The sequence below is a fragment of the Salmo salar genome, chromosome 15 (genome assembly GCF_965601325.2).
Source record: "Salmo salar chromosome 15, fSalSal1, whole genome shotgun sequence".
Lineage (NCBI taxonomy): Eukaryota > Metazoa > Chordata > Actinopteri > Salmoniformes > Salmonidae > Salmo > Salmo salar.
The window spans coordinates 101368897-101395592 of NC_138305.1; the positions used below are offsets into that span (position 1 = coordinate 101368897).

The window sequence follows — 26696 nt, forward strand, 5'->3', positions numbered from 1 at the left end:
CTCACTTCCGTCATCATGAAGTGCTTTAAGAGACTAGTCAAGGATCATATAACCTCCACCCTACCTGACACCCTAGACCCACTCCAATTTGCTTACCACCCCAATAGGTTCACAGACGACGCAATTGCAATCACACTGCACATTGCACACTGCCTTATCCCTTCTGGACAAGTGGAATACCTATGTTAGAATGCTGTTCATCGACTACAGCTCAGCATTTAACACCATAGTACCCTCCAAACTCGTCATTAAGCTCGAGACCCTGGGTCTCGACCCCGCCCTGTGCAACTGAGTCATGGACTTTCTGACGGGACTCCCCCAGGTGGTGAGGGTAGGAAACAACATCTCCACCCCGCTGATCCTCAACACTGGGGCCCCACAAGGGTGTGTTCTCAGCCCTCTCCTGTACTCCCTGTTCACCCATGACTGCATGGCCATGCACGCCTCCAACTCAACAATCAAGTTTGCAGATGACACTACAGTGGTAGGCTTGATTACCAACAACGACGAGACAGTCTACAGGGAGGAGGTGAGGGCCCTCGGAGTGTGGTGTCAGGAAAATAACCTCACACTCAACATCAACAAAACAAAGGAGATGATCGTGGACTTCAGGAAACAGTAGAGGGAGCACCCCCCTATCCACATCGACAGGACAGTAGTGGAGAAGGTGGAAAGTTTTAAGTTCCTTGGCATACACATCACGGACAAACTGAAATGCTCCACCCACACAGACAGCGTGGTGAAGAAGGCGCAACAGCGCCTCTTCAACCTCAGGAGGCTGAAGAAATTTGGCTTGTCACCAAAAACACTCACAAACGTTTACAGATGCACAATCGAGAGCATCCTGTCGGGCTGTATCACCGCCTGGTACGGCAACTGCTCCACCCACAACCGTAAAGCTGTCCAGAGGGTAGTGAGATCTGCACAACGCATCACCAGGGGCAAACTACCTGCCCTCCAGGACACCTACACCACCCAATGTCACAGGAAGGCCAAAAAGATCATCAAGGACAACAACCACCTGAGCCACTGCCGGTTCACCCCGCTATCATCCAGAAGGCGAGGTCAGTACAGGTGCATCAAAGCTGGAACTGAGAGACTGAAAAACAGCTTCTATCTCAAGGCCATCAGACTGTTAAACAGCCATCACTAACAGTGAGTGGCTGCTGCCAACATACTGACTCAAATCTCTAGCCACTTTAATAATTCAAAATTGGATGTAAAAGATTTATCACTAGTCACTTTAAACAATGCAACTTTATATAATGTTTACATACCCTACATTACTCATCTCATATGTATATACTGTATTCTATACCATCTACTGCATCTTGCCTATGCCGTTCGGCCATTGCTCATCCATATGTTTATATGTACATATTCTTATTCATTCCTTTACACTTGTGTGTAAAAGGTAGTTGTTGTGAAAATGTTAGACTACTTGTTAGATATTACTACATGGTCGGAACTAGAAGCACAAGCATTTTGCTACTCTCGCATTAACATCTGCTAACCATGTGTATGTGTCCAATAATATATGATTTGATTTGATTTACTACAGTGAGATGCAGCCTACAGCCTACTACAGTGAGATGCAGCCTACAGCCTACAGCCTATTACAGTGAGATACAGCCTACAGCCTACTAGAGTGAGATGCAGCCTACAGCCTACTACAGTGAGATGAGGCCTACAGCCTACTACAGTGAGATACAGCCTACAGCCTACTAGAGTGAGATGCAGTCTACAGCCTACTACAGTGAGATGCAGCCTACAGCCTACTACAGTGAGATACAGCCTACAGTCTACTACAGTGAGATGCAGCCTACAGCCTACTACAGTGAGATCCAGCCTACTACAGTGAGATGCAGGCTACAGCCTACTACAGTGAGATACAGTCTACAGCCTACAGCCTACTACAGTGAGATACAGCCTACTACAGTGAGATGCAGCCTACAGTCTACTTCAGTGAGATGCAGCCTACAGCCTACTACAGTGAGATACAGCCTACAGCCTACTACAGTGAGATGCAGCCTACAGCCTACTACAGTGAGATACAGCCTACAGCCTACAGCCTACTACAGTGAGATACAGCCTACAGCCTACTACAGTGAGATACAGCCTACAGCCTACTACAGTGAGATGCACCTACAGTCTACTACCGTGAGATGCAGCATACAGCCTACTACAGTGAGATACAGCCTACTTCAGTGAGATACAGGCTACTACAATGAGATACAACCTACAGCCTACTACAGTGAGATACAGCCTACATCCTATTACAGTGAGATAGAGCCTACAACCTACTACAGTGAGATACATCCTACAGCCTACTACAGTGAGATGCATCCTACAGCCTACTACACTGAGATGCAGCCTACAGCCTACTACAGTGAGATGCAGCCTACTACAGTGAGATGCAGCCTACAGCCTACTACAGTGAGATACAGTCTACAGCCTACTACAGTGAGATGCAGCCTTACAGCCTACTACAGTGAGATGCAGCCTACAGCCTATTACAGTGAGATGCAGCCTACTACAGTGAGATGCAGCCTACAGCCTACTACAGTGAGATGCAGCCTACTACAGTGAGATGCAGCCTACAGCCTACTACAGTGAGATACAGTCTACAGCCTACAGCCTACTACAGTGAGATGCAGCCTACAGCCTACTACAGTGAGATGCAGCCTACAGCCTACTACAGTGAGATGCAGTCTACTACAGTGAGATGCAGTCTACTACAGTGAGATGCAGCCTACAGCCTACTACAGTGAGATACAGTCTACAGCCTACAGCCTACAGCCTACTACAGTGAGATACAGCCTACTACAGTGAGATACAGCCTACAGTCTACTACAGTGAGATACAACCTACAGCCTACTACACTGACATACAGCCTACAATCTACTACAGTGATATACAGCCTACTACAGTGAGATGCAGCCTACAGCCAGCCTACTTCAGTGAGATGCAGCCTACAGCCTACTACAGTGAGATACAGCCTACAGTCTACTACAGGGAGATACAACCTACAGCGTACTACAGTGACATACAGCCTACAGCCTACTACAGTGAGATACAGCCTACTACCATGAGATGCAGCCTACAGCTTACTACCGTGAGATGCAACCTACAGCCTACTACAGTGACATGCAGCCTACATTTACTACAGTGAGATACAGCCTACTACAGTGAGATGCAGCCTACAACCTACTACAGTGAGATGCAGGCTACAGCCTACTACAGTGAGATACAGCCTACTACAGTGAGATACAGCCTACTACAGTGAGATACAGCCTACTACAGTGAGATGCAGACTACAGCCTACTACAGTGAGATGCAGCCTACAGCCTACTACAAACAAATAGGCCTATAGGCTCGCTTAAAACATGGGAAATCATGCCGCTCATGAGTTCAGCAACACTGTGTGATATGGCACAATACACTACTGTCGATTAAATTTGACCCACGTAATCAATGAAGCAATACCAGCCTACCATAAACACGTTTCCAATACGTACAGTTCCATTTACGACCACGACAACAAATAGGCTACCAAGAAAACCATAATAGAATGTATCTATTTCTATGATGAAACATGCTGATATTTATCTATACCCTGGGGCATTATTTGCGTTCTTGCATTGGAATTATATACAATTCTGCTTATATCACGCTATACCACAATAAACGTAAAAGTTCAAATGCCGACACCATTGAGTGCATTTGACCAAGTAATGACAGGTTGCCACGAAATCGCCGCTGCGCTCTATCAGCACCATGGGCAGCGCCCTACACATTAAAATAAGTTGATAGAAAATCTAGGCTGGAGTCCTTTTGCAATTCCATACCCTAGATTTTTGTTGAAATGACGCAACTGGCTATACCACCAACATTTTGACAAAACCCCACCAGCTAGATTGTTTCTTACTTTTTCAGACGAGTTGCAGCCTCCTTGGTGCTATTTGGAACTTCCTGAGTAATCAATTATTCCATTCTCCCTAAACATCTTCTTGTATGATCACCTTGAAATGCGAGTTGGATTAGTTTAGATTTCCTCGGGTGTAGCATACTTCTTTTGTGCTGACTGAACAAGTTTGTCAAAGTGGAAAATTAGTTTTCGCATGTAGAAGTTGACACCCCAAAAGTCAATAAGTTTAAGTGCAGTAAGCACGGTCGGCATAGCGGAGAGAGGCCCAGATAATCGTTGCAGGATATCAAGTGGGGTCCATTTATCCTCGTTGGAGCTGTAGCGGCGATTTTAAGTCTGCAAAAACTGGTGAGCGACATTAAACTCAGCTTCAACCAAGTCTGTTTTACTTAGATCCAGCAGTGGTTTTACCTTTTTCACATCTAGAAAGTCATGGCTCTCTGGGTCAAGGGCGCACAGGGCCTCCACCAATTGACTGTTGCGTTCGCTGAATCGTTCAGACATTTCACCAACGACAGCATCCAACATGCTGAAGAACAGTCCTTTACACTCCTCTGTCCTGCTGGCCTACTGTACTGTCCACCACATATCGTTGGAGATTTGTACTTACATAACGTCGTCATTTGCTTGGAGCAGGTGGTGAGTCAGTGCCACTGGCACTGCACTGTGCCCGAATGGCTTCGAAATCGCTGTCACACCTCAGCTTATCGACGCACTAGAATGCATTGCGGACCACTTTGACTCCAATGTAAAGATCTGTTGCTTTTGCCTGGAGTAATTTGTTTGGAGGATCGAGAAGATTGAGGGTTATGTGCACCATGGTGGATGTAAACTTAAAGCCATGGTCTGGCACCGCAGTAGGCAGCCCTGAAGCCTCAAGTCTTACTTCTGGGTTGTACAAACACGTGTTTTCAATGTCAGAGAGGAACTTCACAATGCTGTCAACCACTGACACAGTAGCCAGTTGTCCCCTTCTCCTTTGGCTTTGTCTGGGTACTTTGACGAAGGCAATTAGACCCACCCACTGGGGAGCCAGGCTCAGCCAATCAGAATTAGTTTTTACCCACAAAAAGGCTTTTTTACAGAGAGAAATACTCATTCGCAAATCTTGCTGCTGTGATGGCACACTGTGGTATTTCACCCAGTAGATATTGGAGTTTATCAAAATTGGATTTGTTTTTCTTTGTGGGTCTGTGTTATCTGAGGGAAATATGTGTATCTATTATCGTCATACATTTGGCAGGAGGTTAGGAAGTGCAGCTCAGTTTCCACCTCATTTTCCACCTCAGTCTGCACATAGCCTGTCTTCTCTTGAGAGCCAGGTCTGCCTACGGCGGCCTCTATCAATATCAGACTATGCTCACTGAGTCTGTACATAATCAAAGCTTTCCTTAATTTTAGGTCAGTCACAGTGGTCAGGTATTCTGAAATGTTGTACTCTCTGTTTAGGGCCAAATAGAATTCTAATTTGCTCTTTGATTTTGTTAATTCTTCCTAATGTGTCAAGCAATTATCTTTTTGTTTTCTCATGATTTGGTTGGGTCTAATTGTGTTGCTGTTCTGGGGCTCTGTGGGGTGTGTTTGTGAACAGAGCCCCAGGACCAGCTTGTTGAGGAGACTCTTCTCCAGGTTCATCTTTCTGTAGGTGATGGCTTTGTTATGGAAGGTTTGGGAATCGCTTCCATTTAGGTGGTTAATGTCTCTTTTCTGGATTTTGATAATTAGCGGATATCGGCCTAATTCTGCTCTGCATGCATTATTTGGTGTTTTACGTTGTACACGGATGTGGGTGTTTGTCCCATTTTGTGAATTCTTGGTTGGTGAGCGGACCCCAGACCTCACAACCATGAAGGGCAATGGGTTCTATAACTGATTCTAGTATTTTTAGCCAGATCACAATTTATATTTTGAATTTTATGTTCCTTTTATGGTGTAGAAGGCCCTTCTTGACTTGTCTCTCAGATATTTTCACAGCTTTGTGGAAGTTACCTGTGGTGCTGATGTTTAGGCCGAGGTATGTATAGTTCTTTGTGTGCTTTAGGGCAACGGTGTCTAGATGGAATTTGTATTTGTTGTCCTGGCAACTGGACGTTTTTGTAACACCATTATTTTTGTGTTATTTTTGTGTTTTGTAACACCATTATTTCTGTTGCCCTCTGGGCATACCCTTCGCTACCTCTTCACCCCTCCCTACCTCCTAACCCCTCCCACCCCTCCCTACCTCCTACCCCTCCCTACCTCTTCACCCCTCCCTACCTCCGAACCCCTCCCATCCCACCCTACCTCCTAACCCCTCCCACCCCTCCCTACCTCCTACCCCTCCCTACCTCTTCACCCCTCCCTACCTCCGAACCCCTCCCATCCCACCCTACCTTCGAACCCCTCCCATCCCACCCTACCTCCGAACCCCTCCTTAACTCCTCACCCTTCCCTACCTCTTCACCCCTGTCTACCTCCTAACCCATCACACCCCTCACTACCTCCCTACCTCCAACCCCTCCCTACCTCTTCACCACTCCCTACCTCCTACCCCTCCCTACCTCTTCACCTCTCCCTACCTCCTACCCCTCCCTACCTCTTCACCCCTCCCTACCTCCTCACCCTTCCATACCTCCTCACCACTAGGGCTGTTGCGGTGACCATATTACCACCACACCGGCGGTCACGAGTCATGATGGCAGTCAAATTCCACATGACCGTTTAGTCACGGTAATTAGGCCTCTCCAAGCTCTGATGCTACTGCTGGTCACTAGTAGCCTACCAAACTTGCTAACTGCCTGGTACTCAGCACTGTATTGTCACTCTAATCACTCTGACATCAATGCAAATGTACCTGAAAATCAAATCAAACACTTCATGAGAGCCCATGAGCTCACGATGTGCAATATTTCTATAGGCTATGCAATTGCGTGAGAAAACAGAGTGATGGCTTCTAATAAAAAGAGGAGGCTTCCATCAGCGTTCTATAGGCTAGGCCTACTATATTTATTTCTCAACTTTCCTAAGCACATTGCTTCTCTTTACAACAGGAGTATAGCCTACCTGGCTGGCATGACAATAAACCACAGGGAAAAGCGTCCTCCATTCGCTATTTAAGTGCATATATGACATGTATTTTTTCCCGCTCACATGTTTCGATACAGGTGCATGATAATGGTCCATTCTAAATCAAAACAAATGTCACGCATGTATTATTTAGTATATGTAAAGACAAGATTATATCAAGAATAGTCTGATGGGTGACAATATTAGCCTATCACTTGTGAATTATATATTATCACTTGTGAATGATGCCCAGCATAAGAAACAATGCATTGTCCGCTAAATGAACTAGTGTTTTTTATTTCACCTTTATTTAACCAGGTAGGCTAGTTGAGAACAAATTCTCATTTACAACTGCGACCTCGCCAAGAATAAAGCAAAGCAGCAAAGCAGACACATACAACAACACAGAGTTACACATGGAATAAACAAACATTCAGTCAATAATACAGAACAAAAAAAGTCTATATACAGTGTGTGAAAATGAGGTAAGTTAAGGGAAGTAAGGCAATAAATAATATACTAATTAAACACTGGAGTGATTGATGTGCAGAGGTTGAATGTGCAAGTAGAGATACTAGGGTGCAAAGGAGCAACATCCATTTGGCATAGCCACATCAGGACTTAACATAAGGACAACTCAGAGTATGCTATTCTTTTCTTCTGAAATAGACTACATTTTCTTCATATCAGGCTTCTTTAGACATGTCTAAAATAAATAATGGATTTATTGTGAAAGTGTAGGCTATATTAAATGGATTTATTAGACTAAAATGGCTTGTAGGCTATGTCTGGAAGCCAGGAGATGCTACCTGTGTTTATATTACGGATCGGACCCTTTTTTTCAATTTTCGCATAAAATGACATACCAAAATCTAACTGCCTGTAGCTCAGGACCTGAAGAAAGGATATGCATATTGTTGATATCATTTGAAAGGAAACACTTAGAATTTTGTGGAAATGTGAAATTACTGTAGGAGAATATAACACATTAGATCTGGTAAAAGATAATACAAAGAAAAATGCAAGAGAAAGGCCACAATGCATTATGCCAGTTTAGGCACAATTTAGAGTTTGGCCACTAGATGGCAGCAGTGTATGTGCAAAGTGTTAGACTGATCCAATGAACCATTGCATTTCTGTTCAAATTCTTGTATCAAGTCTGCCCAAATGTGCCTAATTGGTTTATTGATACATTTTCAAGTTCATAACTGTGCTCTCTCCTCAAACAATTGCATTGTATTATTTCACTGTAATAGCTACTGTAAATTGGACAGTGCCGTAAGATTAACAAGAATTTAAATTTTCTGCCTATATCATACTGTACGTCCTGGGAAATGTTTTTGTTACTTAAAACCTCATGCTAATTACATTAGCGCATGTTAGCTCAACCGTCCCGTGGGGGGTTAACCAATCCCGTAGAGGTTAATTAACAGTCAATTACCGTGAGACTGACAGTTATTTGCTTGACAATCACTGGCTGACAACATTTTGTGACTACCACAGCCTTACTCACCACCCCCCTCTCTCTACCTCTTCCCCCCTCCCTACCTCCTCACCCCTCCCTACCTCTTCAACATGTACTGCACTGATACAAAATGACTGATAATTTGAAATTTATTTGAAATTGAAGAAATTGATAATAAGAAGATTGTGGGAGCTGTAATGTTAGGTTTCAGTGCAGCCTTTGATATTATTGACCATAAGCTGTTGTTGAGAAAACATGTGTTATGGCTTTTCAAACTCAGATTGCCATATCGTGGATTCAGAGCTATCTAATACAACTCAGAGGGTTTTCTTTAATGGAAACTTCTCTAATGTCAAACACGTCAAGTGTTGTGTACTTCTCTTTTCTATTTTTACCAATGACCTGCCACTGGCATTAAATAAAGCATGTGTGTCCATGTATGCTGATGATTCAACCATATACGCATCAGCAAGGACAGCTAATGAAGTCACTGAAACCCTTAACAAAGAGTTGCAGTCTGTTTTGGAATGGGTGGCCAGTAATAAACTGGTCCTGAACATCTCTAAAACTAAACACATTGTATTTCAACCATGTAATGTGTTCCATGTTCTTCATTCCAGAACGTCCATTCTCATGTACATAAAATATGGATTCTTTTTTATTTTTGAATTTCCCATTAGGTTGACTACAGAACAGCCAGGTACAGCAGAACATTGTCATGTCTGTGTCTTAAAATGGCACCCTATTATCTCTGGTCATGTGCCGTCGCTGGGTTGCGGCTACGAAAGGTTCAGCAGGCTCTTAGCACTTCATATCTGTCTTAAAATGTACTGGCACTCTATTGGCATAACTTTTATTGACCATTTCAACACTTTTTGGAAACAAAAGATGCACTCAAAACATCCAGGAGCCTGGACACTCTCTTCACATTTCAAGGCACGTTAAGATATTGACTCAGAGACAGACCAAGTCCCGCTTAGGTAATACCTACCCTCCTTTATAAGCATTATTGTCGTACTGTTGTCTATATTGCCAGGGTTGTTGTCAGTTGTAATCTTGTACCCATTCGTTTGAACTCCACTCTCAGATCTGCTATTGTTAGCTCAAAAGGGGAGTCCACTGGTCTTCTCACCCAGTGTGTTAAGTTTAAATGTGAATTCCATAAACTTCAATACCCCCTCGATTTTCAAATCACGTAGAGGGCTTGGGCTGTCGCACGATAGCAACCAAAGCACATGTAAGTCAGTTTCTAACATTCCATCATTGGTTACTATAAGAGTTCCTCATATGGACATTGGCTGCGGCCTCAGGCCCTATGGTGCAGTTCTATGCAATCTTATGGCGAAATCAACTATATTAATATCAACCATCAGACGGCCCGCAACCACCTATTGAACGTAGCTTGTTTGAGTTGGAGTTTCCATGTGACTTTAAAAATCATAAAGGACTTGGGTTGATACATCTGAACATTAGGACCTTACTTCCTAAACTGGATTATATCAAGATCTGGGCTACGCAGGCAAATCCAGACATTCTGGTATTGACTGAAACTTGAATCTCTGGGGATATTCTGGACTCTGATATTTATATTGAGGGTTATCATGTGTTCAGAGCTGACAGACAGGGTAGAGGTGGTGGAGTGGCACATTTTTACTGAAATCCATTTCCCTTGCAAAAATGTTTATCCATAACTGTTAAACGGGTCTACCATCGTCCCTCGGCTAACCTTTATGCAGTGGAGGAAATAACTAGATTGATGTCTTCTTTTACTAAATCAAAAGTCATTATCCTGGGTGACCTAAATTATGATTGGGAAATGCAGGGTTCAGACAATCTAAAAAAAAACCTATGTAATGATCTTAACCTGACCCAGCTGGTGACTAAGCCTACACGGCCCAACCCTAGACATCCTTCAAAGTCAACTGATTGATCTTATTTTAACAAATACACCAGAGCAATATGTTTCTACTGGTGTCTTAGCCAAAGACATTAGTAACCGTTGCCCAGTTGTTTGTGTTAGAGATGTGAGAATACAAAAATCAAAACCTTGTGACATCACAAAGAGGAACTTTAAAAACGTCAGTGAACAGGCTTTTTTACATGATCTTTATTTTAGTGATCTTGGTTGTTTTCAGCTATCCCTGAACCTGATTTAGCTTTGAGCCTCTTTACAGATGTCTTCAATGCTATTGTGGATAATCATGCTGGATTCAAATAATTAAGAGTTAAAGGTAGATCAAATGCTTGGTACACTCCGTAATTATCAGAAGTCATTCATAAAAGAGATGATGCTTGGGTCAAGGCCAGGAACGCAGGCTTAGGCCTGGACTGGCAAGTTTTAAAGCAACTGAGGAATCATTGTGTAAATCAAATCGGAAAGGCTCTGATTATTATGTAACCACATTTTCATATTGTAATGGGAACCCGGCTAAATTCTGGAAAACTGTCAAATCCCTGAAGGGTTCTACATCCTCCTCTCTGCCATAACGAATTAAATCAGACACGGGCCTCATTATTGATGCGTTTAATCACCATTTTATTTCAGTGGGCGATCTCTTTGAAATAACTTCTACGCCTATTCACAATGATTTGGGCAGGATGTTGATAGGGGAAACTTGCTGAATGACCAGAGGAATGATAAACAAAGCTTTAATTTTGGGCTATTTACAGAACAATAAGTCATAGATGCTTTGCTAGCAGTAGACAACAAGAAATCCACAAGGGCCAACCAATTGGATCCTGGTCGCCGATAGAGATGGCAGCTTCGCTTCAAGTCCTTAGGAAACTGTGCAGTATTTTGTTTTTTTATGTATTATTTCTTACATTGTTAGCCCAGAAAACCTTAAGTGTTATTGCATACAGCTGGGAAGAACTATTGGATATCAGAGAGACGTCAACTTACCAGCACAACCAGCACTACATCCAGGAATACAACTTTCCCAAAGCGGATCCTTTGTCTATACCTCCCAGGGCATTTGAACTGATTCCAGAGGCTGACCCAAAACAACGCCGTCGGAGGAGAGGGTGCCGGAGCGGTCTTCTAATGAGGCTTCGGATGCGCACACACCACCCACCGCTTCCGAATATATTACTCGCTAATGTCCAGTCCCTAGTTAACAAAGTCGATGAAATTAGGAAAAGAGTTGCTTTCCAAAGAGATATCCGGGATTGTAACATACTCTGTTTCATGGAGACATGGCTAGCTGGGGCCATGCTGTCGGAGTCCGTACAGCCAACAGGATTTTCAGTGCATCGCGTCGACAGGAACAAACATCTCTCTGGTAAGAAGAAGGGCGGGGGTGTATGTTCCATGATTAACGACACATGGTGTAATTGTAACAACAAAAACTCAAGTCCTTTTGTTTACCTGATCTTTAATTCCTCACAATCAAATGCCGACCATATTATCTCCCAAGGAAACTATCCTCGGTTATCGTCACAGCCGTTTAGGCAGATACCAAGATGGCCATCAAGGAACTTCACTAGACTTTATGCAAACTGGAAACCATATATGCTGAGGCTGCATTTATTGTAGCTGGGGATTTTAGCAAAGCTAATCTGAGAACAAGGCTTCCGAAATTCTATCAGCATATCGATTGCAGTACACGAGCTAGTAACACACTCGACCACTGCTACTCTAACTTCCGCAATGCATATAAGGCCCTCCCCCACCCTCCCTTTGGCAAATCTGACCATGACTCCATCTTGTTGCTGGCCTCCTATAGGCAGAAACTAAAACAGGAAGCGCCCGTGCTTAGGTATATCCAACGCTCGTCTGACCAATCAGATTCCACGCTTCAAGATTGCTTCGATCACGTGGACTGGGATATGTTCCGGGTAGCCTCAGACAATAATATTGACGTATACGCTGAATCGGTGAGCGAGTTAATAAGGAAGTGTATAGCAGATGTTGTACCCACTGACTATTAAAACCTTCCCTAACCAGAAACCGTTGACTGATGGCAGCATTCGCGCAAAACTGAAAGCACGTAACACCGCTTTTAATCATGGCAAGGCGACTGGAAACATGACCGAATACAAACAGTGTAGTTATTCCCTCTGTAAGGTAATCAAACAAGCAAAGCGTCAGTATAGAGACAAAGTGGAGTCGCAATTCAACGGCTCAAACACGAGACGTATGTGGCAGGGTCTACAGAAAATCACGGATTTAAAAAAGAAAACCAGACATCGACGTCTTGCCAAATTAAACAACTTCTTTGCACGCTTTGAGGACAATACAGTGCCACTGACACGGCATGCTACCAAAGACTGTGGGCTCTCCTTTCCCATGGCCGACGTGAGTAAAACATTTAAACGTGTTAACCCTCCCAAGGCTGCCAGACAGCATCCCAAGCCGTGTCCTCAGAGCATGCGCAGACCAGCTGGCTGGTGTGTTTACGGACATACTCAATCTGTCCCTATACCAGTCTGCTGTCTCTACATGCTTCAAGATGGCCAACATTCTTTCTGTTCCCAAGAAAGCTAAGGTAACTGAGCTAAATGACTACTGCCCTGTAGCACTCACTTCTGTCATCATGAAGTGCTTTGAGAGACTAGTCAAGGGCCATATCACCCAAGGATCATATCACCTCCACCCTACCTGTTACCTTAGACCCACTCCAATTTGCTTACCACCCCAATAAGTCCACAGCCGATGCAATCGCCATCACACTCCACACTGCCCTATCCCATCTGGACAAGAGGAATACCTATGTAAGAATGCTGTTCATTGACTACAGCTCAGCATTCAACACCTTAATACCCTCTAATTTCATTGCTTGCTGTTTGGGGTTTTAGACTGGGTTTCTGTACAGCACTTTGCGATATCAGCTGATGTAAGAAGGGCTATATAAATACATTTGATTTGATTTGACAGGTGCACAATTGAGAGCATCCTGTCGGGCTGTATCACCGCCTGGTACGACAACTGTACCACCCACAACCGCAGGGCTCTCCAGAGGTTGGTGCGGTCTGCATAACGCATCATCCGGTGGCAAACTACCTGCCCTCCAGGACACCTGCAACACCAAAGGAACGAAAAAAAGATCATCAAGGACAATAACCACCCGAGCCACTACATGTTCACCCCACTCCATTCAGAAGGCGAGGTCAGTGCAGGTGCATCAAAGCTGGGACAGAGAGATTGAAAAACAGCTTCTATCTCAAGGTCATCAGATTGTTAAACAGCCACCACTAGCACAGAGAGACGGCTGCCTACCTACAGACTTGATATCATTGGCCACTTTAATAAATGGAACACTAGTCACTTTAATAATGCCACTTCAAGAATGTTTACATATCTTACATTACTCATCTCATATGTATATAATGTATCCTTCACTATGTATTCTTTACTATCTATTGCATGTTAGCCACTCTGTCACTGCTCATCCATATATTTTATACTTATATATTGTCATCCCATTCCTTCACTAGATTGTGTGTATTAGGTTTTGTTGTGGAATTGTTAGATATTACCTGTTAGATACTGCTACACTGTCAGATCTAGAAGCATAAGCATTTCACTACACTCACAATAACACCTGCTAACCATGTGTATGTGACCAATAACATTTTATTTTATTTGGTCTGCTTCAGTGTGCAGCTCCCATCATTGTTGGCTCAATAACCCACATTTTTAATTCAACATTGTTCTTAGGAAATATTCCAGAAGTATGGAAATCATCTCTTGTGCTGCCACTCCATAAGGGAGGGCATAGTAGGGATCTTCATACTTATCTCCCCCTTTCAAGGCTTCCTTCTCGAATCAAATCAAATTAATTTATAAAAGCCCTTCTTACATCAGCTTATATCTCAAAGTGCTGTACAGAAACCCAGCCTAAAACCCCAAACAGCAAGCAATGCAGGTGTAGAAGCACGGTGGCTAGGAAAAACTCCTTAGAAAGGCCAGAACCTAGGAAGAAACCTAGAGAGGAACCAGGCTATGAGGGGTGGCCAGTCCTCTTCTGGCTGTGCCGGGTGGAGATTATAACAGAACATGGCCAAGATGTTCAAATGTTCATAGATGACCAGCAGGGTCAAATAATAATAATCACAGTGGTTGTCCAGGGTGCAACCTTGGTCAATGTATACCTTTTTTATCTGAGAAATGTATTTTGAATGTAAACCAGTCAGGGTTTAGGCCTGGGCAGAGCGCTATTAAAGCAACCACTTTAGTTATTAATGATCTTGTCAGTGCTTCAGACACTAAAATGAAATGTGCTGCTTTGTTTGTGGACCTGTCTAAAACTTTTGATACTGTTGATCATGTTATTTTATATTGCATTATATAAGGCCTTATATAAGGAATAGGGGGCTATTTGGGTCATATTTTTCTCAGATAATAAAATAAATAAAAAATCCTCTTCCCGTGCAACCCTGCCTCTATGTTAACACAAAATGCACGATAAGCATGATTTGCACACATACATACACTGATGAATGATGTGGTGAAGAGCTGCACCGCACGCACGCACGCACGCACGCACGCACGCACGCACGCGCACGCACACACACACACACACACACACACACACACACACACACACACACACACACACACACACACACACACACACACACACACACACACACACACACACACACACACACACACACACACACACCACTCTTTATATCAGTCATTTTTCACATTGATTATTTGATGTATAGAGTTATTAGAGAGGTGGGAGTCATACAGCCTAATCTCTGCTAATTTCACTGGCAGAAAACAAGCACTCCCATTCACAACCTTCGTGCGAACTAGAAATTGTTCCGTCATATTTTGTGAGATGGTCTGTAGCCACACACTCCCCTCAGAGCCTTTCTTTACCTTAAAGGCCCAGTAATCTCCAAATTCAGTTTTTTTTATCATATTGTACAACATCTAACTAACACTGTAAAAGTGTGAAAAAATGTAGCAGTATTATTTCTTGATAGTTGCTGGTTTAAAATACAAATCTACACAGGAACTTTTAATCAGCAGGTTTGCATGGGCGGGAGTTTTGGCTTTCCATGGTTACATCACCTTGCGGTAAATTGGTTAATAGACCAATAACAAAGAGAGTTCCAAACCTCTCTGCCAATAACAGCTAGTTTTCAGTTTCCCCTCCCCAGTCAGACCACTCCCAGGCAGTCCTACCAAAATTCTTGCTTGAGAATCGTTTTTTGCAAAAACAAAAAATAGCTATTTTTGGCCGTTTAAATGGAAATCTATTACAGTAAGGTACTTAATTGTTACCCAGAAATGATTTGATATTGACATAACGGCTGCAGCTTTTACTCTGATTAAAACAAATAAACCTGATCCCTGCTTCCTGCTTTCCTTCTGGAGAGTGTGGAACCATCCCTATCCCTGTCCCCCTTCACACCTCCATACATGCCTCTCTGTCCCCCTTCACACCTCCATACATGCCTCTCTGTCCCCCTTCACACCTCCATACATACCTCTCTGTCCCCCTTCACACCTCCGTACATGCCTCTCTGTCCCCCTTCACACCTCCGTACATGCCTCTCTGTCCCCCTTCACACCTCCGTACATGCCTCTCTGTCCCCCTTCACACCTCCGTACATGCCTCTCTGTCCCCCTTCACACCTCCGTACATGCCTATCTGTCCCCCTTCACACCTCCGTACATGCCTCTCTGTCCCCCTTCACACCTCCGTACATGCCTCTCTGTCCCCCTTCACACCTCCGTACATGCCTCTCTGTCCCCCTTCACACCTCCGTACATGCCTCTCTGTCCCCCTTCACACCTCCATACATGCCTCTCTGTCCCCCTCTCCTTTCCATCTTTTCTCCCCCTCTATCTTACAGAAGCTTATAGAAATGTTTTTAGTGCCTTAGGGTTTTACCCTGACACCAAACAGGTAGTTACAGTGCTGGAGAAAACATTGTAGTGGTCGGTTACATCTTTCACCATATCTCTCTCTCTCTCTCTCTCTCTCTCTCTCTCTCTCTCTCTCTCTCTCTTCAATGGGCTTTATTGTAATGGGAAATATACACTGCTCAAAAAAATAAAGGGAACACTTAAACAACACATCCTAGAAATGAAAGAAATAATCTTATTAAATACTTTTTTCTTTACATAGTTGAATGTGCTGACAACAAAATCACACCAAAATAATCACTGGAAATCCAATTTATCAACCCATGGCGGTCTTGATTTGGAGTCACACTCAAAATTAAAGTGGAAAACCACACTACAGGCTGATCCAACTTTGATGTAATGTCCTTAAAACAAGTCAAAATTAGGCTCAGTAGTGTGTGTGGCCTCCACGTGCCTGTATGACCTCCCTACAACGCCTGGGCATGCTCCTGATGAGGTGGCGGATGGTCTCCTGAGGGATCTCCTCCCAGACCTGGACTAAAGCATCCACCAACTCCTGGACAGTCTGTGGTGCAACGTGGCATTGGTGGATGGAATGAGACATGATGTCCCAGATGTGCTCAATTGGATTCAGGTCTGGGGAACGGGCGGGCCAGTCCATAGCATCAATGCCTTCCTCTTGCAGGAACTGCTGACACACTCCAGCCACATGAGGTCTAGCATTATCTTGCATTAGGAGGAACCCAGGGCCAACCGCACCAGCATATGGTCTCACAAGGGGTCTGAGGATCTCATCTCGGTACCTAATGTTGTTTAAGTGTTCCCTTTATTTTTTTGAGCAGTATATGTTTACATTGCCATAGCAAGTGAAATAGATAACAAGCAAAAGTGAAGTAAACATTACACTCACAAAAGTTTCAAAGGAATATTCGGTCTTTCTCTCCCTCTCTCTGTCTCCGCTCACACATGCTCCATCCGTCAGACCAGGCTCAATGAGACATGTGCCAAATGTGCTGTGAGACTGTGAATGTGAAATGTGTGAAATGTGAATGTCACCTCTCTATCTGTCTATGTCCATGTCTTCGTCTGTCTGTATGTCTATGTCTCCGTCTGTCTGTCTGTTTGTCTGTCTATGTCTCCGTCTGTCTGTCTCTGTCTATCTGTATGTCTATCTGTCTGTATGTCTATCTGTCTGTCTGTCAGCCTATCTGTCTGTATGTCTGTCTCCGTCTATCTGTATCTGCCTGTATGTCTGTCTCTGTCTGTCTGTCTATTTCTTTCTTTCCACCTCTTCTCTCTTTTCATCTTTCTCTCGCTCTCTCAATTCAATATACTTTATTGACAGGGAATGTTAAACACTTACATTGTCAAAGTAACCATATAACCATGATGGTCCAATAAGACAGGAGCATTTTATTTTCTTACCTTTATTTAACTAGGAAAGTCAGTTAAGAACAATGTATTATTTTCAATGACAGCCTAGGAACAGTGGGTTAACTGCCTTGTTCAGGGTCAGAACGACAGATTTTTACCTTTTCAGATCGGGGATTCGATCTTGCAACCTTTCGGTTACTAGTCCACCACTCTAACCACTAGGCTACCTGCCACCCCTACTAGGCTGTTAGTAATAAAGCAATAATAATGATAATGTTAATAGTGGTAATAATATTAACAGCAATTACAAATACTTATGATAATAATGAGAATTCTAAGAAAAACATTAATACTGGTATTATTTGTAACCATTCTCTCTTACACGCATGCACACACACACACACGTATGCACGGACAGACTCACACACGCACGCACGCACGCACACACATACACAACAACAAATGCAACAACAGAGCTATCTGCCTGCCTCCCTGGAAAAAATGCATGGCTCAACCTTTTGTGTGTGAGCTTCCTGTCTTACGACATGTTGTACTGTGAACCAACTAAGCAAGCAGCGTTAAAGTGGAGCAGTCGGCTGTATGCTACACCGCTCAGCTCGCTCCGTATTGTCAAATACTTTACTTACATACCAATCAGTAACACATTATTCAGCTGAGCCAGGATGATTCAGTCGCTGACACACACTGTGGGTGCCGTGCACTTCTAGAACCTGTGATCAGTATTCTGTTCTGGAACACGTGGGAACAGAACATTACCATTATAGACTGGTGTTGTCCTCTAGCTGTCCACCTATACTTCAGCTCTCCCACACCACAAACTATCAGAACCCCTACTACTCACTTATGTTAGGAGTTGTATTGCCTTTTTGTGACCTTGTCCAGTCGATTAGAAAGTCAAATGAACTTTCAGTCCATATTAATCATTATCGTTTTGCAGAGGGTGGCATGTCCAAAACACTCTCTTTGTAGCCTATACTGTGAAAGTCAAATCCAGAAGCTGACTTCTCTTGAACTCCTGAAGTATCCTGTAGCTCCCACATAATCAATCTGTCCACTCAATCTCCATATAACCCCCCTTTCAGCCGTTTAGCCTTTATAGCACCATAAAGGACATGCAACAATACAGGTGAATGCTTTGTCCCACAATAGCATATCTTGCCAAAACAACCTATTAAATGTTAATAGAGCCGACAACACCTCATTGCACACACTGATACAGCCATTACTCACCGACCTGCAGTACACACAGTTGTGTAGCTGCTTGACTTGCATTGAGGGTTCTCTCCTTGAGTCATAGTCAATTCAGGTTGCCACTATTCGACTTGCACACATCTTTCTATTTACACAATAGACAATCAAGGCCAAGGGGGTTGTTGGGTTTAGGGCCGGTTCTAGCCTTTTGGGGGCCCTAAGCAATACTTGGTTGGTGGAGAGAAAAATATACGTTTTAATTTACATTTCCTGCAATTCTACACATTTTGCCATTGGGCAGAGAGGAAAAAGTTTTACTGCCAATTTCCTGCAATTCCTCCCATTTTGCCATGATGTGAAGAGATATTTTTTCAGTTTTAAAGCAAATATTCTGCAATTCTACACATTTTGTCGATGACTTATGCCATGTTAATGATATCTGAATGAGAGTGACAAAATGATAAAATCAATGGGGACACATGGAGTTCAGGGCCCCTGGGCATGTTCCCTGCGTGACCGGGCGGTATTCGACCATGATTACTAAGTGATTACCATGATTAACTTTAGATAGCTGGCTAGACTAATTTACCAATAAAAAAAATTGTTCGCTGACTGTCAGTGACAAATTTCTAATTTGCACCTTGTTTATTTAATTATTCTAACTGGGGGGGAGGGGGGGGCGTGGGGCCCTAGGCGACCGTTTATGTCTCTTATGCCTGGAGCCGGCCCTAGTTGGGTTTTACCTCAGGGACCTAGGAGGAAACCTTGAGAGGAACCAGCCTCTAAGAGTATATGGCCATGAAGGCCTTGAAGATGTTCAAACGTTCATAGATGACCAGCAGGGTCAAATAATAATCACGGTGGTTGTAGAGGGTGCAACAGGTCAGGTGGCTATATCAGTTGGCTTTTCATTGCCGAACATTCAGAGGTCGAGACAGCAGGTGGGGTAGAGAGAGACAGAGAGAGGGAGAGAGAGTCGAAAACAGCAGGTCCGGGACAAGGTAGCACGTCCGGTAAACAGGTCAGTTTGAGGCAGTGCGTGAAATGGGGTTGTGAGCAGGTGAGTCTGGGAAGGGGTGATGATGTGGATGTTTGTGTGTGTCCATATGTTGTCGTTTGTACAGTTGAAGTCGGAAGTTTACATACACCTTAGCCAAATACATTTAAAACTCAGTTTTTCACAATTCCTGACATTTAATCATTGTAAAAATTCTCTCTCTTAGGTCAGTTAGGATCACCACTTTATTTTAAGACTGTGAAATGTCAGAATAATAGTAAAGAGAATGATTTATTTCAGCTTTTATTTCTTTCATCACATTCCCAGTGGGTCAGAAGTTTACATACACTCAATTAGTATTTGGTAGCATTGCCTTTAAATTGTTTAACTTGGGTCAAACATTTTGGGTAGCCTTCCACAAGCTTCCCACAATAAGTTGGGTGAATTTTGGCCCATTCCTCCTGACAGAGCTGGGGTAACTGAGTCAGGTTTGTAGGCCTCCTTGCTTGCACACGCTTTTTCCGTTCTGCCCACAAATTCTTTATAGGATTGAGGTCAGGGCTTTGTGATGGCCACTCCAATACCTTGACTTTGTTGTCCTTAAGCCATTTTGCCACAACTTTGGAAGTTTGCTTGGGGTCATTGTCCATTTGGAAGACCCATTTGCGACCAAGCTTTAACTTCCTGACTGATGTCTTGAGCTGTTGCTTCAATATGTCCACATAATGTCCCCTCCTCATGATGCTATCTATTTTGTGAAGTGCACCAGTCCCTCCTGCAGCAAAGCACCCCCACGACATGATGCTGCCACCCCCGTGGTTCACGGTTGGGATGGTGTTCTTCGGCTTGCAAGCCTCCCCCTTTTTCCTCCAAACATAACGATGGTCATTATGGCCAAACAGTTCTATTTTTGTTTCATCACACTAGAGGACATTTCTCCAAAAAGTACAATCTTTGTCCCAATGTGCAGTTGCAAACCACAGTCTGGCTTTTTCATGGCGGTTTTGAAGCAGTGGCTTCTTGCTTGCTGAGCGGCCTTTCAGGTTATGTCGATATAGGACTCGTTTTACTGTGGATATAGATACTTTTGTACCTGTTTCCTCCAGCATCTTCACAAGGTCCTTTGCTGTTGTTCTGGGATTGACTTGCACTTTTCGCACCATAGTACGCTCATCTCTAGGAGACAGAACGCGTCTCCTTCCTGAGCGTAATGACGGCTGCGTGGTCCCATGGTGTTTATACTTGCGTACTATTGTTTGTACAGATGAACGTGGTACCTTCAGGCGTTTGGAAATTGCTCCCAAGGATGAACCAGACTTGTGGAGGTCTACAATTGTTTTTATGAGGTCTTCACTGATTTTTTGATTTTCCCATGATGTCAAGCAAAGAGGCACTGAGTTTGAAGGTAGGCCTTGAAATACATCTACAGGTACACCTCCAATTGACTCAAATTATGTCAATTGGGCTATCAGAAGCTTCTAAAGCCATGACATCATTTTCTGGAATTTTCCAAGCTGTTTAAAGGCACAGTCAACTTAGTGTATGTAAACTTCTGACCCACTGGAATTGTGACACAGTGAATTATAAGTAAAATGATTTGTCTGTAAACAATTGTTGGAAAAATGACTTGTGTCATGCACAAAGTAGACATCCTAACCGACATGCCAAAACTATAGTTTGTTAACAAGAAATTTGTGGAGTGGTTGAAAAAGGAGTTTTAATGACTCCAACCTTCCGTCTTCAACTGTATGTGCATGTTTTGTCATGTTAAAAAAAAAGTTACAAAAAAATATATATAGGATCCAATCGGTTACTTTTGATTTCCAATAGAAAAAAAGTAGTCCAATAGGATTCTGATAAAGGTGACACAAAATCCTATAGGACTGCAAGATTCCTATAACATCCAATATGATTACTTTTTATTTCCAATAATATAAAAGTAGTCCAATAGGATTCCAGTAGGATTCTGATAAAGGTGACACAAAATCCTATAGGATTCTATTGGAAAAATCTCTAAACCTATAAGATCTTGGACTTGGGGATCATATCCACACAAGTTCCAAATGTACACTGAACATAAATATAAATGCAAGTTGTAAAGTGTTGGTCCCATGTTTCATGAGATTAAATAAAAGATGCCAGAAATGTTTCATATGCACAAAAAACGTAGTTCTCTAAAATGTGGTGCACAAATTTGTTTACATCCCTGTTAGTGAAAATTCCTCCTTTCCCAAGATAATCCATCTACCCGGCAGGGTGATTAAACAGCATGATAATTACACAGGTGCACCTTGTGCTGGGGACAATAACAGGCCACTCTAAAATGTGCAGTTTTGTCACACAACACAATGCCACAGATGTCTCAAGTTTTGAAGGAGCGTGCAACAAGCATGCTGACTGCAGGAATGTCCACCAGAGCTGTTGCCAGAGAATAGAATGTTAATTTCTCTACCAATGTCGTTTTAAAGAATTTCCTTATATGAACTGTAACTCAGTAAAATCGTTGAAATTGGTGCATGCTGCATTTATATTTTTGTTCAGTATAACTGAATCATCAGAACAAGAAACACCCTTTGATACGAAACGATCATTCGTTTTCCTGATGGAAGCTCAGTATGCACAAACAAGAAAGCAATTTGAACATCTGCCTTTTCCTCTGATTGAAATATGTATACCAATACCGTAGAGTGTGCCAAGAGGGAAATGAGAAGAATCATCTGGGTGTTTGACATAAAAGACTTACTAAAGAATTTACTACCTACTTACTTAATAACAAACATCCATTTATAAGGATGGTCATCAACATAAATATAAAATGTAATGATTGAAGATTTTCAAGATTATTTTCCTTATTAGATGAACGATATGAAAAGCCATCAAAGCCATTTTAGATTTTGTCTGCGTCTGTCTACTATTAATACTTTATGCGTGTATATCTGGATAATTATCAGGGTTCATAAATGTATTAATCAACATCAAAAGAGTTTTGGTTAGTGTGGCAGAACACACACACACACAAGCGAACACACACACACAGAAACACACACACACACACACACACACACACACACACACACACACACACACACACACACACACACACACACACACACACACACACACACACACACACACACACACACCAAGGTGAGTCTATATCTTCTCTCTGCCTCTCTTGGCTCTCACCTTTCTGTCAGTGCATGGTCATCCTACTCACCCGTGTCCTGTCCTCTCTCTGAGTGTCCCTACAGCAGGGGGAAGGAAGGAGGTAGAAATGGTTGGTGATAACCACATCCTACAAAAACCTCAAAACAGGGCTTAGGGGTGTACATGAAAATAACAGAAAGGTCCACACACTATATGCTCTTTATACCACCTTATTTATTTAACTAAGCAAGTCAGTTAAGAACAAATTCTTATTTACAATGACAGCCTACCCCGGCCAAACCCGGACGATGCTGGGCCAATTGTGACCAGCCCTATGGGACTCACAGTTACAGCCGGATGTGATATTGTAATGAATACTCAGGGAGAAAAGGGTGTAGATTCACGCGCAGGGAACGGCAGTTGTTTATTAAGCCTTTGCAGAAGGCAGGAATCGTGGTCACAGGCAGGCAATGGTCATACACAGGTAGGCAAACAGGCAGGTGAATCAAAACTAGGACTGAAGGCTATGACTGGTTCTCACAAACGAGCTAGGAACAAGCTTAGTAGAGTCAAAACGAACAATACCTCACAAAGGCACAAACAGAATGAACTGAACTAAATAAGGAGCTGATGAGACCAGGTGAGTAATTAACACAGGTGAAATCAATGAACAAAAATGAAAGATAGAGCTACGTTCAAGAACACAATGAACAGAACACAAGGTTGACTAAGAAAATAAATACAGAACCTTACAGTACCCCCCCCCCTCCTCCTCCCCAAGGGAGGCTCCTGACGACCCAACGGCACCAGAGGGTGGAGCGGGCGGGCTGGGAAGCAGAGGCGGCCGCCTACCTCGGGGGCGAGGTCCGACAGGCTGGTTCGACAAGGTCGTGGACTGAGACGACATTCTGCGTCGGTCAGTTCGGGGGTTGACCCTGAGGTCAGGGAGCGGGACGATCCAGACAGTTACGGGGGAATGCCTGAATCATCTCTGGGTCGAGGATGTCCTAGTCGGGGACCCAGGACCGGTCTTCAGGCCCATAACCTTCCCTGTCCACTAGATAGTGGATGCGGCCTCTCAGGCATTTGGAATCAAGGATGGCCTGAATGGTGTAGGCAGGTTCCCCTCCGACGTCCAACGGTGGGGGCGCACTGCGGGTTCAAACTGGAGGATGAAGAGGACTGGAGGATGAAGAGGACTGGAGGATGAAGAGGACTGTAGGTGGCCGGTTTTAACAGACACATGGAAGGACGAGGAGATTTGATACTGATGGGGTAACTGGAGGCGGTACGTGACAGGGTTGATGTGATTGGTTATCTTGAAGAGACCAATGAAGCAAAGACAGAACTTTTTGCAGGGGAGGCGGAGCCGGATGTCTCTGGTAGAGAACCACACAAGCTGTCCGGGGTGAAAGAGTGGCGTAGGTCGGCGGCGTCTGTCGGCAAAGTGTTTCTGGGTATTACAGGCGACAGCTGGGACAGTACCAGGCTTCGCCTCCCAGGGAAACATGGGGGGTTGGTACACACTGTACACACTGAAACAGAGTAAGGCGGAGGGATGAATGCATGAGTGAGTTCTGAGCGTATTCGGCCCAGGCCATATTCCGACTCCAGTCGTGTGGAGAGGCAGAACATTGTTGGCGGAGGTACTTCCCTATTTCTTGGTTCAGGCGTTCCGTCTGCCCATTGGTCTGGGGTTGGTATCCGGAGGAGAGGCTGAGGGCGACCCCCAGTCAGTCACAGAAGGCTCGCCACACCCGGGAGACAAACTGGGGCCTGCGGTCATACCTCCTTATACCACCTCATACCACGTCATACCACCTTATACCGCCTCATACCACCTCATAGCACATTATACCACCTTATACCACCTTATAGCAACCCTTACCACCTTATACCACCTTATAGCACCTCATACCACCTCATAGCACCTCATACGGCAGGTAGCCTAGTGGTTAGAGCATTGGGCCAGTAACCGAAAGGTTAGATCGAATCCCCGAGCTGACGAGGTAAAAATCTGTCGTTCTGCCCCTGAACAAGGCAGTTAACCCATTGTTCTTAGGCCGTCATAGTAAATAAGAATTTGTTCTTAACTGACTTGCCTAGTTAAATAAATGTCAACATTTTTTATATTACCTTATACCACCTTGTACCACCTTTAACCTCCTTAATGACAACGTTTCAATCCAGAGTATCATCAGGTCAAACATTGTCATCAAATGTGATATACAGAGCATGTAGTGTGCTGGCCTTTCTGTACTTAACTAAAAGTCTAAGCTGTTTGATAACAATGTTCGTTTTTAGGCCAACCGTTCGGACAATACAGGCATTTTTGTGAGAAGATTTTTGGGACGTCTTAAGGTCTGACAAACACCGCTGTAAATTGGCCACCTTCCACCACAGATGTGGAAGGCTGAAATAGGCGGGTGTGGCGCATTGAGACGCAGCCCATGCAACAAAAAAAACATCTCTAGCTTTTTTATTATGTTACTTAGATTGACGCATGGGTGCGTCACTAGACTCTTACGGATGAAGGAGCATATAGCGTGCTGGCCTTTCTGTCCTTGTCACAAAAGGAGAGAGACTCATTTTCCATCAACATCAAAATGGATCATACTGATGATAAGCTGATCTATACACAGTCACGTTTCAGGACCTCCCATAGGAATCTCTACAACACATAGCTACTCACCTTGGATGGGACAGTTCTAACATTAATGAACTAACTCAGATAAGTATATCAGGAGTGTTGACATAAAGGCTAGCTGGCGACATTTACATAGCATGACTCTATTTTCGAGAGACACATCTGAATGTCGAGGCTAGCAGGTTTACCATAAAGCTTTTAGTATAATCTTATCTCATCATGTCTGTCAGTATGCAAAGTCTGTTTATGAAATGCATCCACACACACACACACACCTTACTGAATATAAATTGTTGTAAACTGCCGTGCTCAGACAAACAGACAGCTGCGGTAACATCTGAGGATTCCGTTACTAGACAAAGTGAAAGGTAGCTAAACACAGAGGTGAGTTAAAAGGTGAGGGACTGTACTTACTTTTGCTTGTGATCCTCTTCATTGATGTTTCACAAAGGTGTCCAAATCCGCACCAAAATTCACATCTTTGTCCCTTTGATTCAACAGTGAAGTCCATGCATGTCCATTGTCTCTGTTTTTGTGTGAGGGATCATTGAATCAGTTTGTCTGTTTACGCTAATATAGATGAAGAGACCAGTGTTAGAACTGTCTGTCTCAAATGTTGTGTGATCTAAATGTGTTCAGAGCTTGTAGGGTGTTATAGGCTGTAGTTAAATATGTGTCAATATATCTGTACTGTATTTGCCTTGTGGTTGATGGCATTTGGCTGCTGTGTAGTTCACAACAGTCTGAGAGTAATCCATTAGTTGCCAGGCTCCGTGTGTGTCCCTCTCTCCTCTGCTACCTCTGAGAGACTCTACTCACTGACTGGACTGAATATAAGCTCCGTCTGCTATTACCATCCCTCCTTCACTCTTCTCCCACCCTCTCCTCCTCCCATTTTGCCCTCCTCCTGGGTCAAACTAGCTGTCCTCTAGGATGGGAGGAGGAGCTAACATCCAGAGGGGAGGGGAGACAATGTTTTTATACATACCAATGAAGTATATGAGAGAGAAAGAGTCTGTACACTGTACATAGCCATAATATGACATTTGAAAT

At 43.6% G+C, this 26696-nt stretch overlaps 1 protein-coding gene across 1 annotated transcript in view; it reads right to left on the bottom strand.

Moving 5' to 3' along the window:
- Positions 1-26454, bottom strand: part of LOC106572707 (vasopressin V2 receptor) — a 72234-nt gene extending 45780 nt beyond the window's left edge. Inside the window, exons 1-2 of the mRNA XM_045696361.2 lie at positions 26058-26454; positions 23036-23094 (exon numbers count right to left, since the gene is read on the bottom strand). The gene's annotated coding sequence lies outside the window, so the exon portion shown is untranslated. The remainder of the gene's footprint in view (positions 1-23035; positions 23095-26057) is intronic.
- Positions 26455-26696: the final 242 nt, after the last annotated feature.